Genomic DNA, 7,495 nt, shown 5'->3' with positions numbered 1-7,495 from the left:
AACTTGACATGCAGCATTTTTCGTGGGCTCAACTCCAAAATATTGTCTCACTGTCCCAATATTGGGCTAACTGTCTTATGTCCATCCTATCATTTCCTCCTTTTGGGCCTAGAGTTCAAAAGTGAGGCCATTTGGACAAAAAATTATTGTTCCTCAATCAAACATCCTTGCAAATTAAGATAAGATAGATAAACCCTTCAATATCTCGAAACCCTTTGAAGTTTGAACTCAGTAACCAAAGAGCAAGACATGCTTGTGAGCAGAGCTCAAGAGCTCTCGCCTTTCTCCTCTTCCACTCTCACTCTCACTTCTTCCTGTAATTTCCTCTCAACACTCTGCTCCTCAAACCCATTTCTCTCCTTCCCCATGCGCTCCTCTCTTTCCTTCCTGCGCTCCCTCTCTCTCTCCCTCTCTCACCACCAGCCCCACCACTTCCACCGCCACTTTTTCTTTCGCGCAATTTCAACCCCACTTTCCTCTTCTTCTCCAAAACCCCAGAAATATTTTCCTCGCCTTGCTGCTGCCTCTGCCTCTTCTTCTCACAGTACTTTCGTCGAACACTTGGCGTGCGAACCCGAAACCAATGACAATTAGGATTTTAATAACAGTAGTGAGAGCGAGGCAGCTTTTGATTTTGATAAGAATGATGGGTCTTTGGATTTGAAGCATTTGCCGTCGCTGTCTCTGGATGTGAAGGAGCTGGAAGAGCTACCGGAGCAGTGGAGGCAGTCGAAGCTGGCGTGGATTTGTAAGGAACTGCCGGCACATAAGGCCGGAACACTTGTTCGGATACTCAATACGCAAAAGAAGTGGATGAGGCAAGCTGATGCTACTTATGTTTCCGTGCATTGCTTGCGGATTCGCGAGAATGAGGCTGGGTTTAAGGTGAATTTCTCAACTTTATGTTTGTCATTTTGGGGTTGAATTCATCGCTGATTTATGTTAATTCTTTATTGTGGTAATTGTTTAGTTTAGATTATAATAACTGTTCAGGGATGTTATTCTTGGTCTTTATCAATTTGATGGATTTATGTTTATTTGCAGAAGATTTTGATGTAAATGTAGACCTATTTTGGGGTAGTTAGAATCATAAAGTTTTCTGTAAGGATGATTGAGAAAATTGAATTGTATTTCAGGATTTAAAATAATAATGATTATTGATCTGCAGTAACTCTAAATGCATTCTGGCCTCAATAACTAAACTGAAATTTAATGAACAAGTGGGGCTGGCAGATTCCTAAACATTTTTGGGTTTGAATAACTGATCTAGGAGGTTGTAGACTCTGGATTCAATGTGAAACTTTTTATTAGTGGTACTTGGATTTTAAAAATAAATAAAAAAATAAAAAACCCAATTCATTAGCTAGGAAACAACAAAAGATTCAGGACAAAGCCTGTTAGAGTACAACCCAAGCAAGTCTGAATTAAAAACATCTACAACTCCTATAGCAGGAGCATCAAAAAGGACAAAGTCCATAGGTTGGCTTGTTCAGTGTAGTCAAAGGCGAGCCAGGTGCTTGCTTGGGCACCCAGGCAAGGCGAGGTACCACTAAGGCACCTTAAAGGCTTTAAGGTGAGGCGCCTTTAGTGAGGCGCTCGCCTTTAGAGCCTAGGCGAGCAACGAGATCACCTTAAACCATGAAAAAGGTGCTAAGGTGAGAGCCTCGAATTTTTTTTATTTTATTATAATTTTAAATTTTTGTGAAACCTATTATTAGATTATTGATTTCACAAGGCATGTGATAAAAGCTATTGTTAGTTAAATTAATTTACAATTTTTTTTGTAAAACTTATTGTTATATAGAAGCTTGTTGCAAAAGGTATTGTTAGAATTAACTATCCTAAACCATGTTAGTCCTATTTTGAAATAATTTGATAGACCTAATTTCTTCATGCTACACATTTAAAAACACTTCATTATAATATTATAATACACTAGGTACATATGATTTAAGTTCTATATGTATAATAAACATATTTAGAATTTGGCGCCTCGCTTTACTCGGGTTGGTGCCTTTTTGTCGCCTCACACCTCGGGCAATACAAGGCCTTGGTGCCTTAAGGTCGCCTTTTGCCTTTGACTACCTTGGGCTTGTTCCTATCTTGGCAAGAGCATCCGCACACTTATTGGCTTCTCTAAAGCAGTGGACAATCTTCTTATGGGGAATTTGGGAAAGCCAGGGTCCTGCAATCATCAACAAGAGAAGTAATAAAGTGATTAGTGCAATTGTCATTAGCAACCAGATCTACAATAGATTTAGCATCTACTTCAATTTCAACAGCTTCCAGGTTCATGCTAACACAGAGATTCAGCCAATCCCTAAGGGCCCAAATTTCAGCTATTAGACTGGTGGTAGTACCAATGTTTCTAGAGAAACCCCGGATCCCGTGGTCCTCCTCATTTCTAATAACACCACCACCTCCTGATGTACCCGGATTTCCCAAAGAAGCTCTATTAGTGTTAAGCTTGTACCAATTTTGTCGAGTTTTCTCCCATCTGAGTTGAACAGAAATCCTAGGAGTTGAAGCTTTAGATTTCTGAGCATAGTAGCTGCATTCAACCGCCTTGTGCATAATCTCTTCATGGATGGTAACAATGTGGGTTTTGAGCTGAAAACCCACCTTATTTCTGTGCTGCCATAATGTCCATACACCAAACAAGAACACAGTGGTCCAATGTACAGCAAGATGTTGAATAAATTTGTTAGTTTAGCTAAAGTATCTGAACCAAGAACATAAATTGCCATTAAAGAATTTTGGAAATTCATTGGAGAACCCTAGCTTATTCCAACAAAGTTTCGCAAAGCTACAATCACAAAGAGCATGGATTATAAATTCTGGGTTGCTAGTGTAGATTGGGCATTCAAGAGACACTATCATGCCTTTCTTGGCGATGCACTCCCTCACTATAATGCTATTGTGATAGCACATCCACAAGAAAGTTTGAATTCTTGTCAAAATATTAAGCTTCCAGATCCAATGCCCTCCAAACACTTGATTACTTTCCTTTTTCTCATTGGCTAGCTTATAAGCACTTTTCATTATACCAGCTACTTTCAACCCCAGAAGTTTGTGTGTGTTTGTTTTTTTTAATAAAATGATTCTGTGCTTTTCATTTTCATGGTTTTATTAAGAATAAAAATTCTTTTTTATTAGATATATATATATATATATATATATATACGAGTTGGGTTGAAGCTACACCTGGTGTAATTCTAAGTAATGTTACACCACCCAATAACTTGTTATTGAATTAATATTTTGAAAATTCAACCGTTGAATTACATGTTCTATATGTTCTTAACATGCATGCCAATTTTCATATCAATCGGATGCTATTTACCATTTGATACATAAACTCATATTTTATGCATTATTTTTGTAGGGACAAGGGGCCCAAATGCACTTTTGGACCTTGGGCCATGTCCGTGGAGGCTCAATGGTCCAAGGGTAGGTCAGTAGATGGGAAAATGTAAGATTGTAAAGTTTCATGAGTATGTTATAGCTGTAAAGGCTGGGGAAGGTGGTCCGAGGATGAATATCCCCTCGGATAAATGAGGTAGAGGTCAAAATGTGTGTCCTATCGACCAGGGCGACGTTTCAAGAGGTTCTATTGATAAAGACATGCATCATAGACGTATAGGGGGAATGGGAGCTAGGAAATATCTAAGGGAAGGCTGCTGCCACTACATTAAATACTCTGCAACTAACTTTCTAATTGCATTTATGTGGAGAAAACTTCTGAACAGTGCTCCCTTGGTTACCTTAACTCACAAAGGGTAGAGAGGGTGTTCAATGGGACAAACACTCAAGTAATGGCTCGGATGATCAATAAGTAGGGGTCAAGATCATTAAAAGGGAGATATATAATGTAAGAGACTCATGAGGAAAAGGGGATCGAGAAATTAAGAGAGAAATACTGTAGCAGTCGGGAACTAAATTTGTAACCAAACTTTTGAATAACATATAAGAATTGATCTCCTTAGATTGTGTCGAGACGATTTCCTTTAGTTTAAATTAATCTATCTTCCTGTTCTTGTGATTGGAACTCACTTTATTTGTTGTTCAACTCATTTTAGCTCAGTTTTCCAACCTACTCTCTACAAATTCACTGTTTTGGGTTTTTTGGGCCTAAGTTCATCCACTTTTTGGGTTAAGGATTCAAATCTGGTCCTTACAATTTTAAACTACAAAAATTTGAATTTTCACAATTGATTGATGACATGGATATTAATTTTTGATCATCTTGAAATTTTACAAGTATAAAAAATATACAAAGATAATGTAATCTAACGGTGGATTTGTCAATATTCGCATCCAATTAAAAAATATTGAGTGATGTAACATTACTTAGAGTTACACCAGGTGTAACTTGAACCCAACCATATATATATTATGCATTCTAGATTGGCACCCTAAACTAGAGCTGTTTTCTAAACTCTTCTTTTTCTTCCCAAGGTGTACAAATGGATGATGCAACAGCATTGGTATCGATTTGATTTTTCTCGTTACCAAGCTAGCTGATTATGCGTGTAAGGAGTGAAAATTCTCAAAATGTGGTGAGATATTCAATGATATAATCAACCAGGGACGTGTGCCTTGTGAATCTACATTCCATTTATTAATTGTTGCTTATCTTAGTTCATCCATTCAAGGATACTTGGAGGAAGCATGTAGCATTTACAATTGTATGATTTAGTTGGGAGGTTACCAGCCTAGACTTAGCTTGCATAATTCCCTATTCAGAGCTCTTGTAAGCCAACCAGGAGCCTCTTCAAAGCATTATCTAAAACAGGCTTGAGTTTATTTTTCACAATGAGGTAACAAGTGGACTAGAGATACAAAAGGATATCTATGGTGGTCTTATTTGGCTACATAGCCATCTGCCACACCCTTCAATAAAATAGAGACTGAAAATCTACCAACCACATAGTCAACTTTCACAAACACCCTTCTATCCCACATCAAAAGTACACCCCCATCTATGTGAATGGCATTTAAAACTACCCAGTCTACAAAAGGGCAGCCCCAAAGACTTTTAACCACGGTAGAGATGGTACTTTCTAGCTTAGTTTCTTGAAGACAAACAATATCACACTTCCACTCCTTTAGTAGATTCTACACAACGTCCCTCTTATGAGGATTCTTCAATCCCCTCACATTCCAAGACAAAAGTTTCAAAGTCAAGGACAAACAGAGCATCTCAACCCAAAGGATTTCAAACTACCTCTGCTACTTCTACCAAAATGCCCATCATAATTAATAATAGAAATCAATAGGGAATCCCATAAATGTACCAAAACTTTTGATCATCGTTCTCATCCATTCCGAAGGCTCCAATTCATCCTCTGAAAAAAAACCCATCTGTTTCACCTTCCTCAGGGACTAGATTAAGGCCACCATTAGGAGACCACAAAGCCAATGGTGCAACATCCAAAGAATAGAAAGCCTCGTCACCCTTATTCAAAGAAAAAGAATCATCCCAAATTAGCCTAGGAACCACAATCTCATTCGTGTCAAAACTCATATTAGATAAAAGAGAAAATTTGTTTGGACCTAACATGTGGTGCTGCAGCAGCATTTCGGAGAACTTAAAGACTGAAAAAGACAATGGACTACCTTCAACTAGAGGATCGATCTCTGAAATGCCATTGATTTGGTCATTAAATTACACAACAACATCGGAGGAGTGGTTAGCCCATTCCAACACCGGAGCTCAAAATCACCTTCACTAAATGGTTTTTATTCATATTTGATAGATATTTTGGTCAGGGCGGGTCCTTTTGGTCAGGAGAGAAAATATCCTATGGGACACTCTCTTCATGTCAGCAACTTGTTTGGTGAGGCTACCCACTAAAAATTGGACATGTGTAGCAAAATAAAAATACTATAATACCCTTAAAATTTTCAATAATCCGCCCATTTTTCCCACTTTTTTGTCACTGAAACTAACCAAATGCTTTTCTTTTTTTCAACATTCAGAAACACAACTCTCTCAAAAAAAAGAAATACCACACTTTCTATCACTTCTAGCTGACGGAAAATAACATCTTTCATTGCCGGCAATCTCGCTCCACCCAGAAAAGTTCTGACAACTGCTCCAACCTGACGGCAACACCGAGAAACATTAGAGTAAAGGTTTTTGCGATTGAATGACGGTGGACCGACTGTTTCAACCACCCACCTCACCTCCATTTCAAAATCCACCAAAAAAAAAAAAAAAAGTGATTAGATATGGTGAGGATATTTTGAAGTCACATTTTTGGTTTTTTTGTTATTGCGTTGTATCATTTCTTTGCCAAAGTTCATCCATTTCTTTATTTGTAGCACTATATATATATATATATATATTTTTTTTTTTTTTTTTTTTTTTTTTTCAGTTCGTCAAATGACCTCTTAAAAGGAACCCGGTTCCTTCATTTCTAATTAGGGCCTTATTAAACCAATAGTACGTTTATTAAGTGGCTATTCTTTTTTTTATTCATTTTGAAAAATTTCATTGGTTGTTTTTAAATTTCTATATTGTTGCGATGCAGGACCTTTGTTTTTAATTGGAGGATTTGATTCTTGATCAACAGGTATGAATTACTAATTTTTAACAATTCATTCTCATTTGTAATATAAGTTTTGATGAAATATTACATATATTAAAAAAAAAAAAAAGGTATTTGAGGAAATACAATAAATACTCTGTTAGTATTTTAGTTAGGTGGAAATTATAATATTTTGATTATGGGTATGATGCCTAGTTGAGTGTGTTGTATTTTTTTGACTGAGATACAGAAGCATTGCCCCCTTCCTTTTGTCTGGGCATCATAGTATTTACTGTGTGTTATGTGTTTACTATCTATGATTTCAACAGAGTATATGAGCATTAGTATATGTGTGTTTACTATCTCTATGTTTATGGTTGAGATACAAGAGCATTAGTATATGTTTTTTTTTTTTTTCTTTTAATTTTTTAAAAGCTCCCCTTTGTCTTTTCTAATTGTTTCTTTTTTTTCTTTTTTCTTTTTTTTTCTCTTGTTTGCGTTAGACTAATGCAATGGAGTTTCAAAGAAATGTTATTGATGTGACTGAGAACAATGATGGAGAAAAAAATGAGAATATCATTGATGTGGATGGAGGCAATGATGAAGGAGAAAATATTGAGAATGCAACTTGTACAATGAATACGCTTTAAAGAAGGGGTTTAGCACAACTTTATGCACAACTTGTAGCTGTTTTTTGGATAGCTTTATGCACAGTTTCTAGCCGCTTTATTTAGATAGCATTATGCACAATTTGTAATAGCTTTTTGGACAATATTTGTAGCTGACTTATGAAGCTATTCCAACTTAGAGTTGCTAACTATACACTTATCATATATATGAGAATGAATATTTCTTTCACTACAGTCTTTATAGTTTTATTTGCCACTTTCTTTTCCTTCATGTGTAATTTGATTATAGCAGTTTTTCAAGTAGTATTTGACTTTTTGTAATGGACTTGTGAA

At 36.5% G+C, this 7,495-nt stretch overlaps 1 long non-coding RNA gene across 1 annotated transcript; it reads left to right on the top strand.

The window, feature by feature from the left end:
• The first annotated feature begins 223 nt into the window (after window positions 1-223).
• LOC115967567 lies at window positions 224-3,996 on the top strand. The gene is made up of 2 exons (XR_004086487.1): window positions 224-885; window positions 3,386-3,996. It is a non-coding gene; the product is annotated as an uncharacterized LOC115967567 (long non-coding RNA).
• The last annotated feature ends 3,499 nt before the right edge of the window (window positions 3,997-7,495 follow it).

Source organism: Quercus lobata, chromosome 11 (genome assembly GCF_001633185.2).
Source record: "Quercus lobata isolate SW786 chromosome 11, ValleyOak3.0 Primary Assembly, whole genome shotgun sequence".
Lineage (NCBI taxonomy): Eukaryota > Viridiplantae > Streptophyta > Magnoliopsida > Fagales > Fagaceae > Quercus > Quercus lobata.
The sequence above is the reverse complement of the archived record's forward strand: the minus strand, read 5'-3'. Positions and strand labels throughout refer to the sequence as shown.